Genomic DNA, 23,040 nt, shown 5'->3' on the forward strand with positions numbered 1-23,040 from the left:
TCCGATTCTGTGTCTCCCTCTCTCTCTGCCCCTCCCCCGTTCATACTCTGTCTCTCTCTGTCCCAAAAATAAATAAACGTTGAAAAAAAAATTAAAAAGAAAATTCATATACTAATTCCCAATGAGGTTTCTTGTTTTTGTTTTTTTTAAGCTTATTTATTTATTTTGGGGAGCAGGGGAAAGAGAAAAAGAAAATTCCAAGCAGGCTCCGCACTGATAGTGTGGAGCCTAACACAGGGCTCAAACTCACAAACCATGAGATCATGACCTGAGTCGAAATCAAGAGTCAGATGCTTAACCCTCTGAGCCACCCAGGTGCTCCTCCAAAGAAGTTTCATACTTTCTCAATTAACTATATTTTCTTCATTTCACAATCTTCCTTATAATCCTAGAGTATAAATGATATCTACAATTTATTTGGCACAAAATTCATACGTGTGTGACAACATTCATAAAAACCCTTGTAAACTGTTGTATCACTTAGAGCTCAGAAACCAGCACTGCTTAACTCAAGCGGGAAAAGTTATTGACTAGAAGGACGTGAGATATATGGCCAGCTCTTTTGGAAACAGCTCCTTCACTTAATACATGTGTGTTGATCTTGGGCAACTGACTTAATTACTCTGTGCCTCAGTTTATGCATTCATAAAATGGAGGAAATTATAGTACCTACCACATAAGATAGTTGAGGGGGTTAAATAAATTAATACATATAAAGCACTTACAACAGTGCCTGACATATCATTAGTGCTTTGTAAAGGTTATTTATTATTATTAATTGACTTGTCCAAAGAAGCCAATGAGTGGCCAATGCAGGATTTGAATCCAAGTCCATTTGAGACCAAAACCTGAGCTCCTTACCATGACAATCCTTTATCACAATGTCAACTGAGCCACAATTCTCCCTCTTTTCTCCTAAATGCTGGTGAAATCCAAGAGCTGTTCCTTCTCCCATCCCACTAGCAATTACTTCCTTTTGCATTCTCCTAGGGTTTATAAACAAAAACTTGTCAAGCCGGCTGCTCCCTATGAGAAGCGCAGTTAGTGCCCACACCCTGCAAAAGCTTTTGCTTTACTGGTTTACTTTGTTTGCTTTGGGTAATGCTATTCTTTTAAATATAGAGGGCATTCTATCTAAGTAATACTGTCCATAGTCTTTGATCTGGGCATGCAACGGCTGCAGCTGTGAGGTAATATGCTTGGTTCATGCAGTGCCTGTCTGCCTTGTAACTAAGCATTATCCTTCCTTCTCATATGTGATGGAAAATACGGGGTCAACATCTGAAAGAGTAGTGAAGTTTCCTGGAAGGTGTTGTATTTTTTTTAAAGTTTATTTATTTATTTTGAGAGAGAGAGGGAGAGAAGCAGAGAGAGGGGGAGAGAGAGAATCCCAAGCAGGCTCTGCACTGTCAGTGTGGAGACTGATGTGGGGCTCGAACTCACGAACCATGAGATCATGACCTGAGCCGAAATCAAAAGGCGGATGCTTCACCAACTGAGCCACCCAGGTGACCCTGGAAGGTGGTGTATTAATCATGCTTTAAAAAAAAAAAATTGGTATTTTGTGTTTCGACATCTTAAAAACTTGTCAGTAGGAGAGCCTGCTCCCCCCAGGGCTACTCCTTAGAGACACAGAGCGAAGGGCTCAGCAGCACATCCCTTATATACAAGCCAACCAATCTCTAGTGTGTGGCTCTTGTTGTCCTTCTCAAACTAGCACACAACAAGCCAGTGTTTCCTCTGCCCTAAATCATCCCAGGGCCAGGTACAGGCAACTAGAGAGCACCCCTGCAGCCCAGAGCCCATTGGCATTATTCAAACTGGACAGTCCTAAACCCAGCCTTTCCCCTCTTTCCTGTCTTCTGCCACCAGGTGCCATCAACACTTGCTGCTTCCCCTGTGGCTCCACATGGCACATGGGTATCCCCCTCTAGGACCTGTGAGTACAGTAAACTTCTTCCTTGAAGAAGAAGAGCATTGTTCTCGTTTCTTCTTATGGCCACATCAACTTTACCATTCTATCTCCAACATACATTCTTAGAACAGCTATTATAAATTTTTTCTAAAAAATATATTTGATTTATATTCATTGTGAAAACACTACTAATGCCTGTTAATTATACTTAAGTAAAAATATATAGTACAAAACACTGTTAGACTATAAAGAAAATTTGAGAAAGACAAAAGATAACACCTATATCATACCATTTCAATAAAACCATCACTCTCCTTTTCCAGTCTGCCTTCTAACTTTGCTCCATATGCATTCCTCTTTTTATATGATTAACAAGAAAATATTAATGATCTATACTAATTACCATGCTCAGATTTGTAAAACACTTTTTTTTAAACTTTTTTTTAAGTTTATTTATTTATTTTGAGAGAGAGAAAGAGAGAGAGCACACGCGCGCGAGAGAATCCCAAGCAGGATCCATGCTGTCAGCACAGGCCTGATGCAGAGCTTGATCCCATGAACCACGAGATCATGACCTGAGCCAAATCAAGAGTCAGACACCCAACCTACTAAGCCACCCAGGCATCCCTAAAACAATTTCTTCTGTCTCATTTTAAGACCTTAAAAAGAAAAGGAGTGATCAGAGAAACAGGATAGAAACTAGCAGAGAGTAGTGTCCAGATACCCAGGAAGGAGAATATTCTAGAAGAGAGTGATGGGCCATGTCAAATGCTAGTGGAAGATCCAGCAACAAGAGATGTGAACATGCTCACTGGACTTAGTAATGTTTTAACAAAGTGTTGGTAAACCTTTCAGTAAGTTTGGCTGTGAGAAGGGAAGGAAGAAAATGGGATGGAGCTGGAGATACAATGAAATTAAGACATTTGCCTGTTTGGGTTTTGTTTTTCAGATAAGAAAGACTTGAGAATGTTTAAATAAAAATTGGAAGAATATAGTTGAGAGCTAAAGCTTAGATATCCAGAAGAGAAAATGAATCTTTGGGAGTGTAAGGTTTATATGAAGCAGAGGAGGAGATAAGGATTGGTTTGGATAGGAGAGACACCAACCATTCCTACGGGAACAGCAAGAAGATTGTTTCAGATATAGGTGGGTTATTGTTTTTGTTTTGGGAAGATGAGTGAATTTTTCAAATAGATACTGGGTGGCTCAGTTGGTTAAGTATCCAACTTTGGTTCAGGTCATGATCTCACGGTTTGTGGGTTCGAGCCCTGGGTCTGGCTCTGTGCTGACAGCTCAGAGCCTGGAGCCTACTTTGGATTTTGTGCCTCTCTCTCTCTGCCCCACCCCTGCTTGCTCTCTCTCTCTCTCAAAAATAAGTTTAAAAAAAAAAAACATTAAACAAATTAAAAAAAAATAGACACTGACAAAGCAAATAGGTGGAATTTTGATCAACAGGTACAATCAAAATACAGATGGTCATGGGAATTTAGGGTACTGGAAAGAGTGTTTTTGAAATGATGGGCCATAACATTTTGCTGAATATAAAAAGATATGAAAGGTGGAGAAAGTTGATGGAAGGAGAGAAACTAGATTGGGTAAATAGATTGGAGTTCTGATTAGCTAGAAGAATAGTCTTAGTGAGTCATGGAACACAGAAGTTGGAAGTGTTGTGGCCAGAATGTAGAATGATATTTTGGATATATTTCTTTTTGATGTCAAGACCCAGTATATAGTCATAAGGAGGGATGACTGAGGTAGGATGGAGGAGAAGGTCACTGAAAAAGAGAAAGTCCTACAACTAAATGACCAGGATCTTGGATTGGCTGTTCGTATGAATGTTGAGGTCACCAGGATGATAAGTGGAGAATATGTGAGCCACGTGCTAAAACATGGTGTAAAGGAGTACCTGGGCATTCAGTCGGTTAGGCATTCAACTCTTGATTTCGGCCCAGGACATGATCTCATGACAGTCTGTGGGATTGAGCCCCACATCGGGCTCTGTGCTGACAGTGTGGAGCCTGCTTGGGATTCTCTCCCTCTCCCTTTCTCTCTGCCCCTCCTCTGTTCTGCATGCACTCTCTCTCTCAAAATAAACCTTAAAAAAGAAAGAAAGAAAGAAAGAAAGAAAGAAAGAAAGAAAGAAAGAAAGAAAGAAAGAAAGAAAGAAAGAAAAAGAAATGGGATACCTGGGTGGCTCAGTCAGTTAAGCTTCCAACTTTGGCTCAAGTCATGATCTCATGGTTCGTGAGTTTGAGCCCCACTTTGGGCTCTCTGCTATCAGCACAGAGCCCACGTTGGATCCTCTGCCCCGCCCCCTCTCTCGGCCCCTCCCCCCTCATTCTCTCTCTCTCTCTCTCTCTCTCTCAAATGAATACTTTTATTTTAAAAAAAATTTTTTTAATGTTTATTTATTTTTGAGACAGAGAGAGACAGAGCATGAACGGGGGAGGGTCAGAGAGAGAGGGAGACACAGAATCTGAAGCAGGCTCCAGGCTCTGAGCTGTCAGCACGGAGCCTGACGCGGGGCTCAAACTCATGGACTGTGAGATCATGACCTGAGCCAAAGTCGGATGCTTAACCAACTGAGCCACCCAGGTGCCCCATAAATAAATGCTTTTGAAAGAAAGAAAGAAAGAGAGAGAGAGAGAGAGAGAGAGAGAGAGAGAGAGAGAAAGAAAGAAAGAAAGAAAGAAAGAAAGAAAGAAAGAAAGAAAGAAAGAAAGAAAGAAAGAAAGAAAATATGGTAGGTAAAAGCAGTGGGGAGGCAACAACAGGGTCATATTTCTCCTGAACTCCCTTCTTGAATTTCCAGGTATCTAACCAATATCTCCACTTGGATGTCTAATAAATATCTTAAAATTAACAATGTGGTCAAGCCTAGAAGTAAGGGGACTAGAAAAGTCATTTTTTGGGCACACTGTTGCCCTAAAAATGAAGTTGGGGTTTTACTGCAATACAAAAAATGGGAAAATGGATATCATTAGACAACAAATGGTCTCTCCCACATTGTGTAACACTCATGTTACCAGATTATTATCACAGTGAAAATTCAGGTAGCCTCAAAAGTTAAGGGGAATATCCAAAAAATATAAAGAACTCTTAAAATTCAGAACTGTAAGACAACACAATTTTAAAGTGAGGAAAGGACTTGAATAGACATTTCTCCAAAGACAATATACAAATGGCCTAAAAGTATGTGAAAAGATGCTTGATATCATTAGTTATTAGGAAAATGTAAATCAAAATCATAATGAGATACCACTTCACACTCACTAGGATAGCTATAATTTTAAAAATGGAAAATAACAATCATTGGCAAAGATGAGGAGAAATTAGAACCCTTGTACATCACCAAAGGGAATGTAAAATGGTTCAGCTGTGGAAGACAGCTTGGCAGTTCCTAAAGGAGGTAAACATGGAGTAACCACGTGACTCAGCAATTCGACCCCTAAATATATACCCAAAAGAATGGAAACAGAATTTGAAAACAAATTCTTTTACATGAATGTTCATAGAGGCACTATTCAAATAACCAAAGGTGGAAACAGCCCAAACATCCATAAACAGAGAAGCGGACAAACAAATTGTGATATGTACATAAGGGAATATTATTTGGCTATAAAAAGGAATGAAGTACTGGGGCACCTGGGTGGCTCAGTCAGTTAAGCATCAGATTCTTGATCCTCAGCTCAGGTCATAATCTCACAGTTTGTGAGATGCAGCCCCAAGTTGGGCTCTGCGCTGACGGCCTGGAGCCTCCTTGGGATTCTCTCCTCTCCCTCTCTGTCTGTCCCTCCCCTACTCTCTCTCTTTCTCTCTCAAAACAAATAAGTAAATAAACATTAAAAAAAGGAATGAATACTAATACATGCTGCAACGTGGATGAACCTTAAAAACATTATGTTATGTGGGAGAAGTCAAACATTAAAGGTCTCCCTTTGTATGAAATACTGTATGATTCCGTTTGTATGAAATATCCAGAATAGGTAGATCCACAGAAACAAAAAGCAGATAGATGGCCTTCAGAGTTTTGTGGGGGAGGGAGGATTGGGGAGCAACTGCTTAATGGATATAAGGTTTCCCTCTGGAATGATGAAAATGTTTTGGAACTACATAGAGGTGGTGGTAGCTCAACACTGTGAAATGACTAAATGCCACTAAATTGTTCACTGTAAAATGGTTAATTGTATGTTCTATGGATTTCAGCTCAGTTTTAATAAAAAGAAAAAAATTAAGTGAAAGAGTTTTAGTATTAGGAATGATAGAAAAGCCATTTATCAAGATACAGCAAATTTTCAAAAATATTTATACTATTTTTAAAATGTTTATTTATTTTGAGAGAAAGAGAGAGAGAGAGAGAGAGAGAGAGAGAGAACAAGTAGGGAGGGGCCCAGAGAGAGGGAGAGAGAGAATCCCAAGCAGGCTCCATGCTGTCAGTGCAGAGCCTGATTCAGGGCTCAGTCTCACGAACTGTGAGATCATGACCTGAGCTGAAATCAAGAGTCAGACGCTTAGCCTACTGAGCCACCCAGATTCCCAGACACAGCAAATTTTTTAACTGATGAAAGCAATACATGATTATGTATTATGATTATACACACAGTTATACATGATTATGTATAGAGGTATAGAGTATAGAGTAATTCAAACACAGAACAAAATGTAAGTGCCAAATTTCTTTTCTGCCATGTAAATACAAGTCTATGTTAGGAAAACAATTTTGTGGTTTTTGACAGCTAGAGTTTGAAAACCCAGTGATAAAGGAATTTTTCTCTACCACTATCAAGAAGAAAGAGAAAGAGGGGCACCTGGGTGGCTCAGTCGGTTAAGCGGCCGACTTCGGCTCAGGTCATGATCTCACGGTCCATGAGTTCGAGCCCCGCGTCGGGCTCTGTGCTGACAGCTCAGAGCCTGGAGCCTGTTTCAGATTCTGTGTCTCCCTCTCTCTGACCCTCCCCCGTTCATGCTCTGTCTCTGTCTCAAAAATAAATAAACGTTAAAAAAAAAAAAAAAAAAAGAAGAAAGAGAAAGAGGAGACAGAAAATGAAGAAGGAGATGGGGGCACTTCGCTGTCTCAGTCAGAAGAGCATTCGACTCTCGATCTCCAGGTCATGAGTTTGAAACCCACATTGGGTGTAGAGATTACTTAAATAAAATTTTTTTAAAGGAGGAGGAAGAGAGACAGCAGACAGAGGAGGTGAGGGAGTAAGAAAAAAGTTGGTTTTCTAACTAAGTGTAAAATACTAAGAAACAGATTTTTTCCCCCTGATATGAGAAAGAAAAACTCTGTGTTCTGAAAGACAATGATTTCTAACCCAGAATTAGACCCAGCCAAATTATCTAGGAAGTGTGAAGATAGAATAAAGACGTTTCTGGATATGCAAAGTCTCAAAAATTTCTTTTCTAAGTCTCTTTCTCAGAAAGTGAGTGGAGCATGAGGGAGAAAACCATGGAAAAGGAACTCATGGAATACGAGAAACAGGAGATCAGCCCAGGAAAGAGGCAGGAGCAGATGCCTGTGCCACAGCTGCCCAGCAGACCTGGAGAGAAATCAGTCCCAAACAGAGCAGGAGAACAGAGAATGGCCAGGTAGGGGAATGTCACCAAGAAAATAAATAAATAAATAAATAAATAAAAAGAAATGGGTAGACTATCTGATGTGTTTGAATCTCTTGAGAGGAAATTTTGGTTTCTGTCAGAGATTTTGTGGATCAATTGGTGATAAATACACAGAAAGTGAAGTGTAGCCAATTTGTTGTACAGATGGGAACTGTGGGTGTAGGAAGAAAAGAAGTTTATTCTTGGAATTGTTCTTCCCCCATGCACTTGAATGAAGTCTAGGGCAAGTCTCATGGCTTTTTTAGTCACTCTCAGGTAATAAAATTGTCTCAGTCACTGAAAACCTCCAAACAGCCTCAGTTCAGTAACTTAAAAGTCCACTCTCGTGCATTAAGCTGAACCGTATGAAATTGCCATTTTTGTGAGTCGAAAATGATTGAATGTTGGCAGTTTCATCTGATTCACTCTAATAAGAGTCAAAATTTCCAAATTAGATTAAAATAAAATCATCTCAGGGCACCTGGGTGGCTCAGTTGGTTAAGCGTCCGACATTTGGTTTAAGCTCAGGTCACAATCCCAGGGTTTGTACTATTGAGCCCCCACATCGAGCTTCTCATTGACCGAGTGGAGCCTCCTTGGGATTCTCTCTCCTTCACTCTCTGCCCTTCACCCACTCACACACGCACGCTCTCCCTCAAAATAAATCAATAAAATAAGATAAAATAAAAATAAATAAATAAAATAAAATAAAATAAAATAAAATCATCTCTCCCTCTGCCACATAAGCCTGCTTTGGACTGGCCACCTGAGGTAAGAAAGGGAGGCCTGGTAGGCTTCTCTATTTCCCCACAAAGCCTTCCACCATCCTCTCCCACCAGGAGACTGTCTCTGGTTCCTCGGGATAGAAGGGGGCTGTGGAAGCAGGAGGGAAGAATCAGTGTGGCACTCTCTGACCTTGGCAGAGATTCACAATGGACACTTCCTCTCCTGGAGTGCTTTGGCTTGTGTGATTCTTCCAAGGTGCTCCTCCAACCCCCTGCCCTGAGTTCTGCTCCATGGGTGGGGCCTCACTCAACAAAAAGGCCCCTTGATTTTATGACCACTTATAATTCTGCCCTCAGCCCCAGGCACTCGGCCTCCTTTACCTCGCACCTTGGGACCAACCTCTAAGACCAGATCCAAACTAGTGTTTCCCCAGCACGGCCCAGTCTGGTCCTCAGGATAGTGTCTTGCACCCTGGAACAGCACCTCCACTTCTCTCTGCCACTATCAGAGTTGCTAGCCAGCCACGGCCCCTTCATTTATACTTCTCAGGTATGAGTCAGGCACCACCTACTGTGTCACCTCAGGTTCAGGAGACACATCAAGCTCATCAGGAGGTCTGGCTGAAGTGCTTTTTTTTAAGCTTGAGGTGAAGAAAAAAAAATCCTTCTCCCACAAACAGGCAGAGGTGTACTCACAGCTCGTCAATGCTCTCCAAACATTTTCTGTGATCTTGGGAAATTTCAACCTCAGCCCCTCATGCTCTTGAATGGGTAGGGGACCAAACGTAACAAAGCCAGGTTTTGGGTTTTTTGTTTTTTTTTTTAATGTAATAGGCCTTATTTTTTTTAGGGCAGTTTTAGGTTTGCAGCAAAACTAGAATACAGCAGAAGGTACAGAAAATTCTCACGTACCCCCTAGCCCCCACACACGCACTGCTTACTCCACTATAAACATTTTCCACCAGAGGGTACATTTGTTACAGTCCATGAATCTACATGGACACATCATTATCACCCAAGTTCATAGTTTACATTAGGGCTTACTGTTGTTTTTGTACATTCTATGGGTTTGGATAAAGGTATAATGACACGTATCCACCATTATAGTATCATGTAGAGTAGTTTCATTGCTCTAAAACTCCTCTGTGCTCTGCTTATACATCCCTCCGCCTAAAACCCTGGGGGCCACTGATCTTTAATTGTCTCCATAGTTTTACCTTTTCTAGAATGGTGTATAGTTGGAATTACACATTATTTAGCCTTTTTAGATTTTTTTTTTTCACTTAGTAACGTGCATTTAAGTTTCCTCCAGTGTTTTCATGGCTTGACCACTCATTTCTTTTTAGTGCCGAATGATATTCCATTGTCTGGATGTAGTACAGTTTATTTATCTTTTCAGCTACTGAAGGATATCTTGGTTGCTTCCAAGTTTTGGCAATTATGAATAAAGCTGCTATAACCAGTTTTTAGTCACCTCTTTAGTCACAAGTCCTGCGTAGGCAGACTTACATTGAAATAGGGAAGCATCAGCTGAAACTGAGACTGAAATAGTTTCCTGTCTACATCCTGTTACACAAGAAAATGAAACACCAAGGCAACTTATAACTTCAGGGGAAAAATTATACAGGCATCATAATAGTTATACAAGTAATCGTAATACTCTGCATGGCTTAGTGGTGACTACTACTTATATAGTCTTAATAATATAAATATTAAATATTGATTGAGTCCATAATTATGATAGAAAGATACTGGAATGGAGAAAGGGAGTTTTTGTGTTGGAGCGGGTAGAAACAGGACTAAAAGAACCAAGTTCTCATCTTCCATGAGAATCAACAGATCTAAATGGGAGAATCAAGAAAAGCTGTGTAGACATATCTTCTAGAAATATGGAGGAAGTGGGGCACCTGGTGGTTTAGTCAGCTAAGTGTCTGACTCTTGGTTTCAGCCCAGGTCATGATCTCACAATTTCGTGAGTTCGAGCCCCACATGGGGCTCTGTGCTGACAGTGCAGAGTCTGCTTGGGATTCTCTTTCTCTCCCTCTCTCTCTGCCTCTCCCCTGCTCAGGCTGACTCTGTCTCTCTCAAAATAAATAAATAAACTTAAAAAAAAAAAAAAAGAAATATGAAAGAAGAGGGGTGCCTGGCTGGCTCATTTGGAAGACATGTGACTCTTGATCTCAAGGTCATGGGTTCAAGCCCCATGTTGGGCATAGAGATTACTAAAAAATAATAAAATACTAAAAAAAAGAAATATGTAGAAATATACCTGAAGAAAAGAGTTGAAAGTGAGTGGATTGGAGTATTGATTTGCATGATAAGCTTCTTAAAACTATTTGTCTCTTTAAACTATGGGCACATATTACTTTAAGAAGCTTAATTAAAAAACATTTTTTTTGGGGCGCCTGGGTGGCGCAGTCGGTTAAGCGTCCGACTTCAGCCAGGTCACGATCTCGCGGTCCGGGAGTTCGAGCCCCGCGTCGGGCTCTGGGCTGATGGCTCAGAGCCTGGAGCCTGTTTCTGATTCTGTGTCTCCCTCTCTCTCTGCCCCTCCCCCGTTCATGCTCCGTGTCTCTCTCTGTCCCAAAAATAAATAAACGTTGAAAAAAAAAAAAAAACATTTTTTTTAACATTTTAATTATCATTGAGAGGTAGAGAGAGACAGAGCATGAGCATGGGAGGGGCAGAGAGAGGGGTAGACACAGAATCCGAAGCAGACTCCAGGCTCTGTGCTGATAGTTCAGAGCTGTCAGCACAGAGCCCCATGCGGGGCTTAAACCCACAAACCATGAGATCATGACCTGAGCCGAAGTTGGATGCTTAACTGACTGAGCTACCCAGGTGCCCACTTTTATTCAGTTTTCTATTGAGTTTTAATCTTTTTGTAATTCATGGGACCTGTATATGTTATAAAATTTGCCTTTCTGTGCTTGAGATGCAATTTTTATTCCAGTTTATGACTTGTTTCTTTATTTCCCATGATTATATTTTATTTTCATGAAGTTAAATGTATCAATCTTTTCCTTTAAGTCTTCTGAATTTTGTGTTATAGTAAACGGGTCTTCTTCACTTCTCCCAGGGATTCTTTTGGTACTTTTATGGTTTCCTTCTTTCCATTTAAATCCTTGATCCATTTGCAGGGCATCTGGTTGGCTTAGTCAGTAGAGCGTCTGACTTCGGCTCAGGTCATGATCTCACAGTTCATGAGTTCAAGCCCTGCATCGGGCTCTGTGCTGACAGCTCAGAGCCTGGAACCTGCTTCAGATTCTGTGTCTCCCTCTCTCTCTGCCCCTCTCCTGCTCATATTCTCGCTCTCTCTCTCTCTCTCTCTCTCTCTCAAAAATGAATAAACATTAAATCCTTGATCCATTTGATATTTTTCCAGGTATAAGATAAAGTATGGATTTAACTCTTTTTTCCCCACAGATACTTTGTAGTTGTCCCAAATCTTTTATTGCATGATATCTGTCTTATCTCTATCAATTTGAAATAACATCTTTATTGAATACTAAATGCCTACTTATGTTTGGGTCTATTTGGGAATTTCTCTTCTCTTCTGATTTGTGGAACTAATTAGGCACTAGTACCTAACAGTTTCTGTCTTTTTTTTAAGTATGCTCTGTGCCCAACATGGGTCTTACAGTCACGACCCCAAGATCAAGAGTCACATGCTCCACTGACTAAGCCAGCCAGGCGCCCCCCTAACAGTTTTAATTAGTAAGACATGATAATATGTTTATTATTTGGGCAGGAATTTTCAGAAATGTTTTCTTGTTAAATTTTCCATAAGAATTTTAGACATGGCTCATCTAGTTCCAAAACAGAATCTTGTTTGTTTTTTTATTAGGATCTCATTGAATGTCTGATATCTTTAAAAAGAATTTTTTTTTGGGGCGCCTGGGTGGCGCAGTCGGTTAAGCGTCCGACTTCAGCCAGGTCACGATCTCGCGGTCCGTGAGTTCGAGCCCCGCCTCAGGCTCTGGGCTGATGGCTCAGAGCCTGGAGCCTGTTTCCGATTCTGTGTCTCCCTCTCTCTCTGCCCCTCCCCCGTTCATGCTCTGTCTCTCTCTGTCCCAAAAATAAATAAACGTTGAAAAAAAAAAATTTAAAAAAAAAAAAAAAGAATTTTTTTTTAATGGTTATTTATTTTTGACAGAGAGAGAGACAGCATGAGCGAGAGAGGGGCAGAGAGAGAGGGAGACACAGAATCCAAAGCAGGCTCCAGGTTCCGAGCTGTCAGCACAGAGCCCGACGTGGGGCTCGAACTCACAGACCGTGAGATCATGACCTGAGCCAAAGTTGGACGCTCAACCGACTGAGCCACGCGGGTGCCCCAGAGTGTCTGATATCTTAATGATGCAGTCTTGCTAGTGAAGAACATAAATTATATATTTTTAAGTCTTTTTCTTCATCCTTCTGTAGAATTTAAATCTTCTTTTCATATACAGGGTCCTGGGTGGCTCAGTCGGTTGAGCGTCCAACTTCAGCTCAGGTCATGATCTCGCGGTCTGTGAGTTCGAGCCCCGCATCGGGCTCTGTGCTGACAGCTCAGAACCTGGAGCTTGCTTCGGATTCTGTGTCTCTCTCTCTGCCCCTCTCGCTCATGCTCTGTCTCTCTCTGTCTCTCAATAATAAATAAACATTAAAAAAATAAAAAAAAATCTTCTCTTTATATAGATTGTGCATTGTTATTGTAAAATTTATTCCTAGGGATTTTCTTTTTTTTTTTCTTGCTTTGTAAATGCTGTTTTCCATTACATCTTCTAAGATATAATCTTCTCCCCTTAAGATGCTGAAATAGCCCTAGGGGAGCAGTCTACCTCATATAGTCTTGAGAATTACTCATCCAGGCCAGCAAGTAGTTCTCAACCTTGTTTCTCCTTGCAACATAGTCTACGGTGATTTTGACATATACTAACCAATCATCAGGTGTTCCTTGTTTTTTAGGGACTCCAGCAGAGTTGAGAGACTGTGGTTCTTCAGCAGCTTATGGAAATATATGTGTACCAGGCACTGTCTTAGGGGCCAGGGACACACCGTGGTGACCAAGATAGCTTGAGTCTGTGCTCTCATGGAAGTTGCACATAATCCTAGCCAAATAGAGCAAACTCATCAGATAATTGAATAATTATAAGGGTAGAAAGTTCTGCTAATGGGCCATGAGAGTAGAGCAGAGGTAGTTCCTCAGGTGTTAACATCCGTTAACATCCACACTTCAATTACGTTTCAAACGCTACCCATTCATACATTAGGTGTCCAGTTCTGACTCTCCTCTGCACTTCAGACCTGCCGTTTGCACTTCCTCATCAGGAAGTAGAGTCTAAGTCTCCTCCCTTTGTATCTGGACAGGCTTACATCTCATTTGTAGCTAGTAAACTACAGTGGACGTGACTGTATATGACATCCAGAGCTAGGCCACACAAGGCAAATGCAGCTTTGCCTTGTTCTCTGGAGCACTAACTCGGAAAGCCTCCAGCTACTGTGTAAACAGTCTGACAGCCCTGAGGCTGCCATGCTGTGAGGAAGCCCAAAGCAGCCCATGCAGAGACCATGTGGACAGTCTCTAAGGCTCCATGAAGAGGGAGAGGCCCAGCCAGCCCCCAGGGGCTGCATGTGGTCCAGCTCTACATCAGAAACCCCTAAGTTAGAAAAGCCTAGGCAAACTCTTTCTGAATTCCTGACCCACATATCTGTGAGAGATGATAAAATCATCACTGTTATTTTAAGCCACTAAATTTGTAAGTGATTTGTTTTGTAGCAATAGAAACCAGAATATGGGCCACGTGGCTTTGTATATCTTTTCTTCCTAATTAGAATCCTTCCTGCACCCCTTTTGCCTAGTTACCATCTACATATGCTGCAGATATTTGCTGAAGCTACAATACTTTAGTATGCTCTGTCCCTAAACCTTGAAACTTGGGTTCATAACGCCCTCATAACACCATGTACCTTTCTTTAAAGTTTATTTACTTCGTGAGAGAGAGAGAGAGCTGGGGAGGGCTAGAGAGAGAGGGAGAGAGGGAGAGAGAGAGAGAGAGAGAGAGAGAGAGAGAGAATCCCAAGCAGGCTCCACACTGCCAGCGTGGAGCCCTATGAGGGGCTCAAACTCATAAACCATGAGATCATGACCCGAGCTGAAATCTATAGTCGGATGTTTAAGCAACTGAGCCACCCTGGCATCCCATCTTTCCTTCCTGTAGTCATCACAGTTGCATTTGGAGTTCTTTGACCAGGGTCTGTCTTTCTGACAAATGTTCAGCTCCACAGGCCAGCATTCAGTCCATACTGTTACACAGTAGGCCAGGCATTGCAAACTTAAATGTCCACAGGAACAGGAAAATAACATAAATGAGAGACATGGGCAGGGTGGGGACTGCAGTGAGATGAAAAGAATGTGCCCATGTATAGAGTGCAGTTGCCACTCTGCAGGCTGTGTGCAGCCAAATCTGCTTCATTTTTAAAGAGATGATACAAAAAAAAGAAAAAGAAAGAAAGAATAAAGAGATGATACAAACCCATATTATTATGTATTAGAATGATAGCAACTAATTAAAACTAAAAACACAGAAGAAAGAAAAACAACAGGCTGAAGATTTAATACTCATTGGTTTTTTTGGGGGGAGGGGAGGCTGTTTTTGTTTTTCCATCAGGTCAGCAAAGAGCAAGCAAGGGGCTAGAGATTGGTCAGATAATACACATGACATGACCCTTTCAGGTTTGGTTGGTCCCCAGCCACCTGACCATAGGAGTGTTCTTAATACTCCTTGTTTTTTGAGAATGACTCTGAACTCATTTTGTGTAATCAAGGAATTTTATTTAACTGAGGCATAGGTTAGCTGTGGGGCTGGCTGGGTTCAGGGGTGGGTCATTTAGATTTGTTTTCTCTCTTTGTACCTGGAGACTGTGAGTCAAATTCTCTTCTAAGGGCCTGCAGACTTCTTGACTCTTGCCAAACAATAAAAGAATTATTTGCTTTTCTTTAAGATAACATTGGAAATAAGAAATTGTGACCATTAAGTAAATTACATTAAATTCTGTGTGTTCCTTCCTAGAAGATAAATTATAGGTATTTGTAATAAGGAATGGGAACAGGTAAATCTCATAAAAACCCTGTGAGAAGTTAATTTTTATTTAAAAATTATACTTTGTATTATTTATGATCTATCAAAAAATAGAAAAAGAAGGGGTACCTGGGTAGCTCAATTGGTTAAGCACCCAACTCCTGATTTTTGGCTCAGGTTATGATCTCACAGTCATGGGATTGGGCTCCATGCTGATCATGGACAGTCCTCTCCGTATTCTCCTCTCCCCTTCTCTCTCTCAAGAAAGAAAGAAAGAAAGAAAGAAAGAAAGAAAGAAAGAAAGAAAGAAAAGAAAGAGAAAGAAAAGAGGTATCAATCCATGAAAAAATAGAGGAAACTTGGCATATTACTAAGTGAAAGAAGCCAATCTGAAAAGGCTACAGAATGCATGATTCCAACTATATGACATTTCTGGAAAAGGCAAAACTATAGGGATAGGACAAAGATAAGTGATTGCAAGGGGTTAAGAGGAGGAAAAGGGAGGCAGTACCCTAAGAACACGTGACCCCCAGAATGACACGTGATCAGTCACTGGCAAGGGCAGATAGTAGCCTAGGCTGCTCAGTGCGGCACACCTAGAATTTCACAACGCTAAAGAGAGTCCTATCATTCTTAAGATGGGAAGATGAGACAGCGTATCAAGCTCTCTACCAATTCTTATGTCCACTGGTTAAGTCAGGAAATTGTTCCTATTTAACTAAGAGGGAAACTGAGGTCCAGCTGTATTACGGTCCAAGTTGTGGAATAAAATCCAAAGTCTGGATTAGGAAAAAAAAAAATAGTGGGATCTCCCTCTGAATATATGGAAGAAGGGAAATAAACTGAGACTGGAAGTCATTTGCCCATCACGTAGGTCCCCATGGGTGATAGTAAAATGGGTAAGAACATCCTCTTCTACCTTTACATCTTTGAAGAGATTGTCTGATTGTGCAGGGACCTCAGCTTTGGGTTTAGAGAAACACTTCTGTGTCTGTTCCTTTATCCACGTGAGCTATACTTAGGAGACTGCTTAAGGGTTAGAGAAAACAATTCTCCTCTAGCAGAGGACTGGACAAGATCTGAATGTTGCTTATCAATGTTTTGGACCGGCACTAAATGGACAGTGAAAGTATTTTGACTGTTTGGTGTCCTGAAATTCAATCTTATTGCACTTTACAAGCAGCAGAATAAGGAGGCCTGGTCCAGAGAAAGGAGTCCTCTGTGGCGGGGGCAAGGTCCCAAAGCCATGTTTGGAGAAGCCCCTTTAGCCAGAGAACCTCATATCATGAATTTATGCAAACTAAACTCTATTGCCTTGGCTAGAAGGATTGAGCAATAGTTAGATTGAAAGATACTGAGAAAGACAGGCAGAGAGAGAAAATAAACTATTTTTAAATAGTGGGGAAGCAGTCCCAGAGTGAGGAGAGAGGAGGCCTGGGCATCTGCAGTTCTTTCCGTTTCCTGGCCCTCTCACAATGAGTGCATTATTCTTTGCTGAGTGTGATAGTAGATATCCAAAATTTCCCACCATTAACCCTCACCCCCAGCCCCCATATGAGCGTGATGAGAAAAGCCACTTAGTTTATCCAGAGCTGGGTAAAAGAAGTTACAATCTGGCACTCATTACAAGTTACTCATTGTTATTTATTATGTGCTTCACCCTCATAGAACGTAAGCTCCGTGAGGGTAGGGATTTTTGTGTGTTCACCTCTATATTCTCAACTCTTGGAGCAGTACCTTGCACAGCAGTAGGCGTTTAATAAACATTTACGGAAGGAGGAACTAAGAGAAGGAGAGAAACAAGGAACGGAGGCTGGCGAAAAAGGACGCAGAGGAAAACGGGAAGAACGAAGTGGGGCGGAGCTAAGTAGGACGGCCCAGCCTCGCTGCGGGTCCAGTGAGCAGCCCTCAATTCCCAGACTACAACTCCCAGCAGGCCCCGGGAGCCAGGGCTGGCCGCCGCGACGCCGGCCCGACCAGGCCTCAGCCACCAGGCTCCCGAAGTGCCTTGCGATGGCAGGCGCCGGCGCAGCGCCAGCCGGGACTTGTGGTTCGAACTTCGCGGGGGGGGGACGGGGGGGGCCGGGCATGGAGGCGGGCGGGGGCCGGGGGCGGGCGCAGGCCCCTCCCCCGTCACTTCCTGCCGGGCTGCGGGCGCCGGAGCGGCTCTTCAGCGTTTGCGCCGGCGGCCGCCGCGTCTGGCTCGGCTCCCCCCTTCCTCTGATCCCCCGGCCCGGCGGCGCCCGCCTTCTCCGCGGCCACTCCGCCTCTTCCCTCCTGCCGTTCCCTTCCTCCTCTCCCTTCTTCCTTCCTCCTTCCCCTCCTCGCCGCCCCCGTCGCCGCCGCCGCCGCCCAGGACCGCCGGCCGGGGGACGAGCTCGGGGCAGCAGCCAGGTGAGGCGGCCGGGCCTGGCGGGGCCCGCGCGGGCGCCGCGGCTACGGAGGGAGGCGGCGGGTGGGGCCTAGGCCTCGGCGGGCCCGCGCGCTTGGCTTCTTCCCCGGGCCTCTGTCCCGCCCGCGGGGCCTTCCTGGAGGAGGCGGGTCCTCCCGCGCCCCCCGCCTCGGGGCGCCCCGCGGCCTGGACCCAAGGCGCCCCAGCTCCTCCACCCCTTGCTGGGGCCAGAAACAGGTGCCCCGCCGCCTTTCCCCATTCTTCCTCGCGCGCGAGGATGCCGAAGTTATTCCTGGGGCGGGGGGTGGTAGGGTCGGGGGGGGAGCTCCCCGCTTCAAGTCCCTGAGCGTCTAAATCTCCCCAGCCAGATCCGGAGCATAGTGGTTACGAGCACAGCCCAGGTGTCCTGACACGGGTACAAATCCCAGCGCTACTCCTTTCAGCAAGTCACTTAAACTCTTTGTGTCTTGGTTGGAAAAGGGGCTAATGCGGTTCCTGCCTCGTAACGCTCGCTGTTAAGGTTCCGTGAAATGGGGCGTGTGAAGCGCTTATCAGAGTGCCAGACCCACAGCATGTCCCAATAAACCGTCTGCATAATTTCTTAGCGTGATATTAAGGTATAACTTAATGGGTAAAGTGGAAATAAGTTGACCTACCTGGGTTTTCCTTGAGGCAGAAAGCTTGAGCGTGCCCACCGCCTGCGCCGGGGCTTTGTTTTGGGTTGTTAACATCTGAAAGGGGCGTACGTTTAATTGGGACACTGTAAGCAGGCAGTCTGTAAAAGATGCTGTTATTTCCATCTCCTCCGCTGAGCCAACTACAAGATTTCATCAGTTCCTTCAGTGTGAGCAACCTGTCCATTTTTCCTGCCATCCTCCGGCTTCTTGTTGTCATTTCATTTCTGGGAAAGTTGCTGGCCGAAGCTTTCCTTGAGTTCAGGAACCCTTTCCGGAGCATTTGCTCGGTGTCAGGCCCTGGAGGGGGCGGTGTATGAAGCTGGAAAAAAAATATGTCTGTCTTTTCTTGCGCTGCATCTCTAACTTCTAACTTTTTTTTCACTGCAGCTTTGCTTTTATTCCCTCCGTCCCTGTTGGCCGACTTTCCTTTTAAGCCCTTGCCCCATCTCCGTGTCGCAGTATTGCTTGTGTGGAAGTTTTCTTCTGTTCCTGCGAAGATATGTGCTTCAGTCTGTTCTGCCTCTGTTCTCTGGCTGTGGGGACGTTTTTAAGGTCACTCTTCCCTTCTGCTTGTAGCTTTAATTGTTTAGAGGGTGGCGGAAAGAGAGTTAATCGGGCTTTTTGATTGATTTTGGCCTTTCAGGAGTCTGTGTGCTTACCAAATATAAATTACATTGCCGCTTGTTGAAGTAAAAACTAAAAATACAGTTGGATTGTAGAGGGAGCAGTTTATGTCCTTCTGGTGACAGGTGGGATTTTTAAACCAGCAACTTTAAAGATACCGAGTTTGTTTTAATTCTTTATGTAGTTGTAATGTGTACCTTTCATTAAAGGAAATGTAACTCATAGTGGTTCAAATTTACAAAAAAGCAGAGAGTGTGTGTTTGCTCTACTGAATGATCTCCTGTATCATAGGATTGTTTTAGGTAGTAAATTTCCTTACTGAATTCAAAATTGTTTTGATTTACACCTGTCTCTTAATAACATGTGATGCAAAGTGGCCTCTCTGACGTTGACATTTTCCTGTAATTTTCTGACAGAGTCATTTCTGGTGTAAAATATTTGTTTGGATGACTCTTTAAAAACACCTAAGAAACAGCTGTACCAGAGTGCCTGGGTGGCTCAGTCAGCTAAGCATCGGACTCTTGATTTCAGCTCAGGTCTTGATCTCAGCGTTGTAAATCCAAGGCCCACGACTGGCTCTGTGCTGGACATGAAATCTACCTAAAAGAGAGAGACAGAGAAAGAGAGGGAAAGGAAGGAAGGAAGCAAGAAAAAAAAGAAAAAGAGAAAGAAAGAGAAATCGGGGCAACAAGCATGCCTCTGCCACATCTGAATTGTAGTTTTGGGAAAATACCATTTTAATATTGCAGTTGATAACTATTTTTTATGTTTATTTTATTTTTGAGAGAGAGAGCCAGAGTTCTGGGGTGGGGGGGGGGGGCGGAGAAGAGGGAGGGGCAGAGAGGTAGAGAGAGAGGAAGACACAGAATCCAAAGCAGGCTCCAGGTCCGAGCTGTCAGCACAGAGCCCGATGCGGGGCTCCAACTCGTGAACTGTGAGATCATGACCTGAGCTGAAGTCGGACGCTGAACCGACTGAGCCACCCAGGCGCCCCATAACTTTTTTTAAACAACTTTTTATTACGGAAAACATGCAAAAGTTGGATAACTATAGAGAATCCCCATGTATTGGTCACTTAGCTTTGACAATAATTAACTTGTAGCCAAGGTCATATTGTTTCATGTAGTACCTCCTCCCCCAAACTAGGTTATTTTGAAACAAATCCTAAACATCATATAATTTTACCAGATTGCCCCAGACTGTTAATCTGTCACAAAATTTACTTTTAGTGAAATCCTAGTTCTCATTTTGTTTATTGGACTTGTCATCTTTGTTTATACATGATTATCATACAGCAGAAAAAGAATGAGCTGCCACATTAGCTCTTGGTTCAGTGCTTTTCCCACTCAAAGTCATGTCCAAAATGTTGCCTTGCTTCTTTGTGTACAAAAGCAACAGTCCTTGGGGCGCCTGGGTGGCGCAGTCGGTTAAGCGTCCGACTTCAGCCAGGTCACGATCTCGCGGTCCGTGAGTTCGAGCCCCGCGTCGGGCTCTGGGCTGATGGCTCAGAGCCTGGAGCCTGTTTCCGATTCTGTGTCTCCCTCTCTCTCTGCCCCTCCCCCGTTCATACTCTGTCTCTCTCTGTCCCAAAAATAAATAAATGTTGAAAAAAAAAATTTTTAAAAAATAAAAAAAAAAAAAAAAAAACAAAAGCAACAGTCCTTGAGCTATTAATGGCTATAATTGAAAAGCCATTTTCGTTTTCGTGGAGACCTGTTAAACCACTTCTAATGGAGAATAACTTTGTGTCATAGTTAAACTATAGTTAATAATTCATAATGAAACTTTCAAAGTTTCTTTACTGTGGTATAAATATGCTGCTGTCACCTCAGGTTAAGAATTAAGCAAAGGGTATTTGCTTTCCAAACTCTGTTGTAGAATTATTTTTAGTAAGTATGAATGAATTTCACAGCAGAGATGCTCATGTTTTTTCTTTCCTGTCTGAAAAGAGATTTTTTTTCCTAGAATGGAGGTTGACAGGAATATTGCGTAAGTAAGGAATCATTACTTAATTTTCAAGTTTCTGGTGATGGGCACTTCACAGTTTTTAGACCTGTAACGTAATTTCAATTGTGTATGTTTACTTTTGAGCTTGATCAGGTGTAGTGAAAATGGATGTTAGGTTTTACTTGTTACAATCTGAGAGATGGAGAGGGATATGAATAGCTCTTAAAATTAACTTAGGAAAAAATAATTTGGTATCTAAGAAAGGGCACAAAACGTACTTTATTTTTAAAAAAATGCTTAGTGCTTCCCAGGATGCTTAAAGTAAAACTTTTAAGTATTTGGAATTGTTACCATAAATACAGTTTGTTCAGACTTAAATTGCTCTCTTTTAAGATTCAGCCAGAAAACCCATTTATATACAGATTATTTTAAGTTTGGAAATGAGCATGACTCATAGAACTTCCCCCCCTCATCTCTGAAGTCTAACCCATTAACATTATTCTGAGTGTAATCTTCAAACGGTGGCCTATACTGTGCTGCTGTATCCAGTCTCCCCTCAGTAAGACGACGAAGATACTTACTACAGGAGTCAGAGTGGGTCTCCGCTTACTGAGCAACTTTCTCTTGCTCTTAGGGGATGGAGTGAAAGTGAAATTCACCAGCATAAAAATGAAACTTTCATGAAAAGACATCTTTTTGTTGGATGTCATAAGTCAGTTCCAGGGACCTTGTTTTTATGATCCTGCAAACTGGATCATCTTATTTGCTGTTACACTTAGTGACACAGACTTGTTCGGTTTGTGGAAATGTGAATTCTTCCCCCTCAAACAAGAGCTTTTGGCGTTGCTTTCTTTCTCTCGGAATGGGATTCTGGGGCCTTCAGAAGTGTTCAAAGAAGTTTATGACAGATTTTGTTTCACACTAGACCTTTTGCGTCACACTAAACCTATAAAAGCTTGTTTTAGATTTTCAACTTTTGGTGACAGAGACCTTTGTGGCTAAAATGCTTCTGGTGTAATTTTCTAAATGAGCTTTTCCTTAAAACCTCATTAAAATCAAGGCTTAACATTTATGCTGTTTCAAAAAGTATAATTTACAAGTTAGAGATTGAACTAGAAGACATGTTATTCACTATCCTTATTTTTCCCCAACATTCTATTATGAACATTTTCAAACATATAACAACATTTAAAGAATTGTAGCGTGCACCTCTGTATCTCCCATCTGCTTTCTGCTATTGACATTTTACTATACTTGTTTTATCACGTCTCTTTGAATTCATTAATTCATTTTATTTTTCTTTTTTAAAAATTTTTGTTTTTGAATTTTTTAAAGTTTTATTTGTGTAAGTAATCTCTGCACCCAGCGTGGGGCTCAAACTCATGACCCTGAGAACAAGAGTTACATGCTCTTCTGACTCAGCCAGCCAAGTGCGCCCATTTTATTTTTCAGTACATTTCTTTTTTTTTTTTTTTTTTTAATTCATTTTTGAGAGAGAGAGAGAGTGAGCAGGGGAGGGGCAGAGAGAGAGGGAGAGAGAGAATCCTAAGCAGGCTTCGTGCCGTCAGCAGAGCCTGACATGACATGGGGCTCAATCTTAAGACCGTGAGATCTTGACCTGAGCTGAAATCCAGAGGGTGGATGCTTTGCTGACTGAGCCACCCAGGTGCCCCCACCACAGTTAATTTTACATCGAGGCAGCTCTATAAGGTGTTCCTAGGACTTTAAAAGCTTTGTTGATATTTGTTTCCAATTTTGCTTCGACTCTAGAACTTTTTGCTTTCTTGAAGAAATGTTTAATGAATTTTTGCACCAATGTGTGCTTATCTATAAATCAAGTGTTACAAAGTTTGAATAATGTTGGCCGGATCCTTTGTTCTCACCTACTAAAGAGAGAATAGGATTACAAATATATAGCTGTGTTAATTGTAACAAATGCCAGTAGATGGATGACTTGGATATCTGTTACTCTAAACTAGAAAATCTTACCAAAGGAAATTATTTATTATTAAAAAAAAAAAAAAACGGTAAAGTGGGGGAAATAACTGCAAAGAGCTTAATTTTTAAAATATTTACATTCCCATAGTAGTGAATAAGGTTG

The 23,040-nt window shown here is 42.2% G+C and overlaps 1 protein-coding gene across 17 annotated transcripts in view; it reads left to right on the forward strand.

Annotated features, from left to right (window-relative positions):
- Positions 1 to 23,040, forward strand: part of STAU1 (staufen double-stranded RNA binding protein 1) — an 83,066-nt gene that overhangs the window by 10,954 nt on the left and 49,072 nt on the right. For 4 of the 17 annotated variants that reach the window (XM_045444295.1, XM_045444294.1, XM_045444293.1 and 1 more), the window contains exon 1: positions 17,434 to 17,693. The gene's annotated coding sequence lies outside the window, so the exon portion shown is untranslated. Of the gene's footprint in view, positions 1 to 7,323; positions 7,505 to 17,425; positions 17,694 to 18,683; positions 18,921 to 23,040 lie in introns of those variants that run through there. The other 13 variants (XM_045444285.1, XM_045444288.1, XM_045444283.1 and 10 more) reach the window with 11 other exon arrangements.

Source organism: Leopardus geoffroyi, chromosome A3, assembly GCF_018350155.1.
Source record: "Leopardus geoffroyi isolate Oge1 chromosome A3, O.geoffroyi_Oge1_pat1.0, whole genome shotgun sequence".
NCBI classification, from domain to species: domain Eukaryota; kingdom Metazoa; phylum Chordata; class Mammalia; order Carnivora; family Felidae; genus Leopardus; species Leopardus geoffroyi.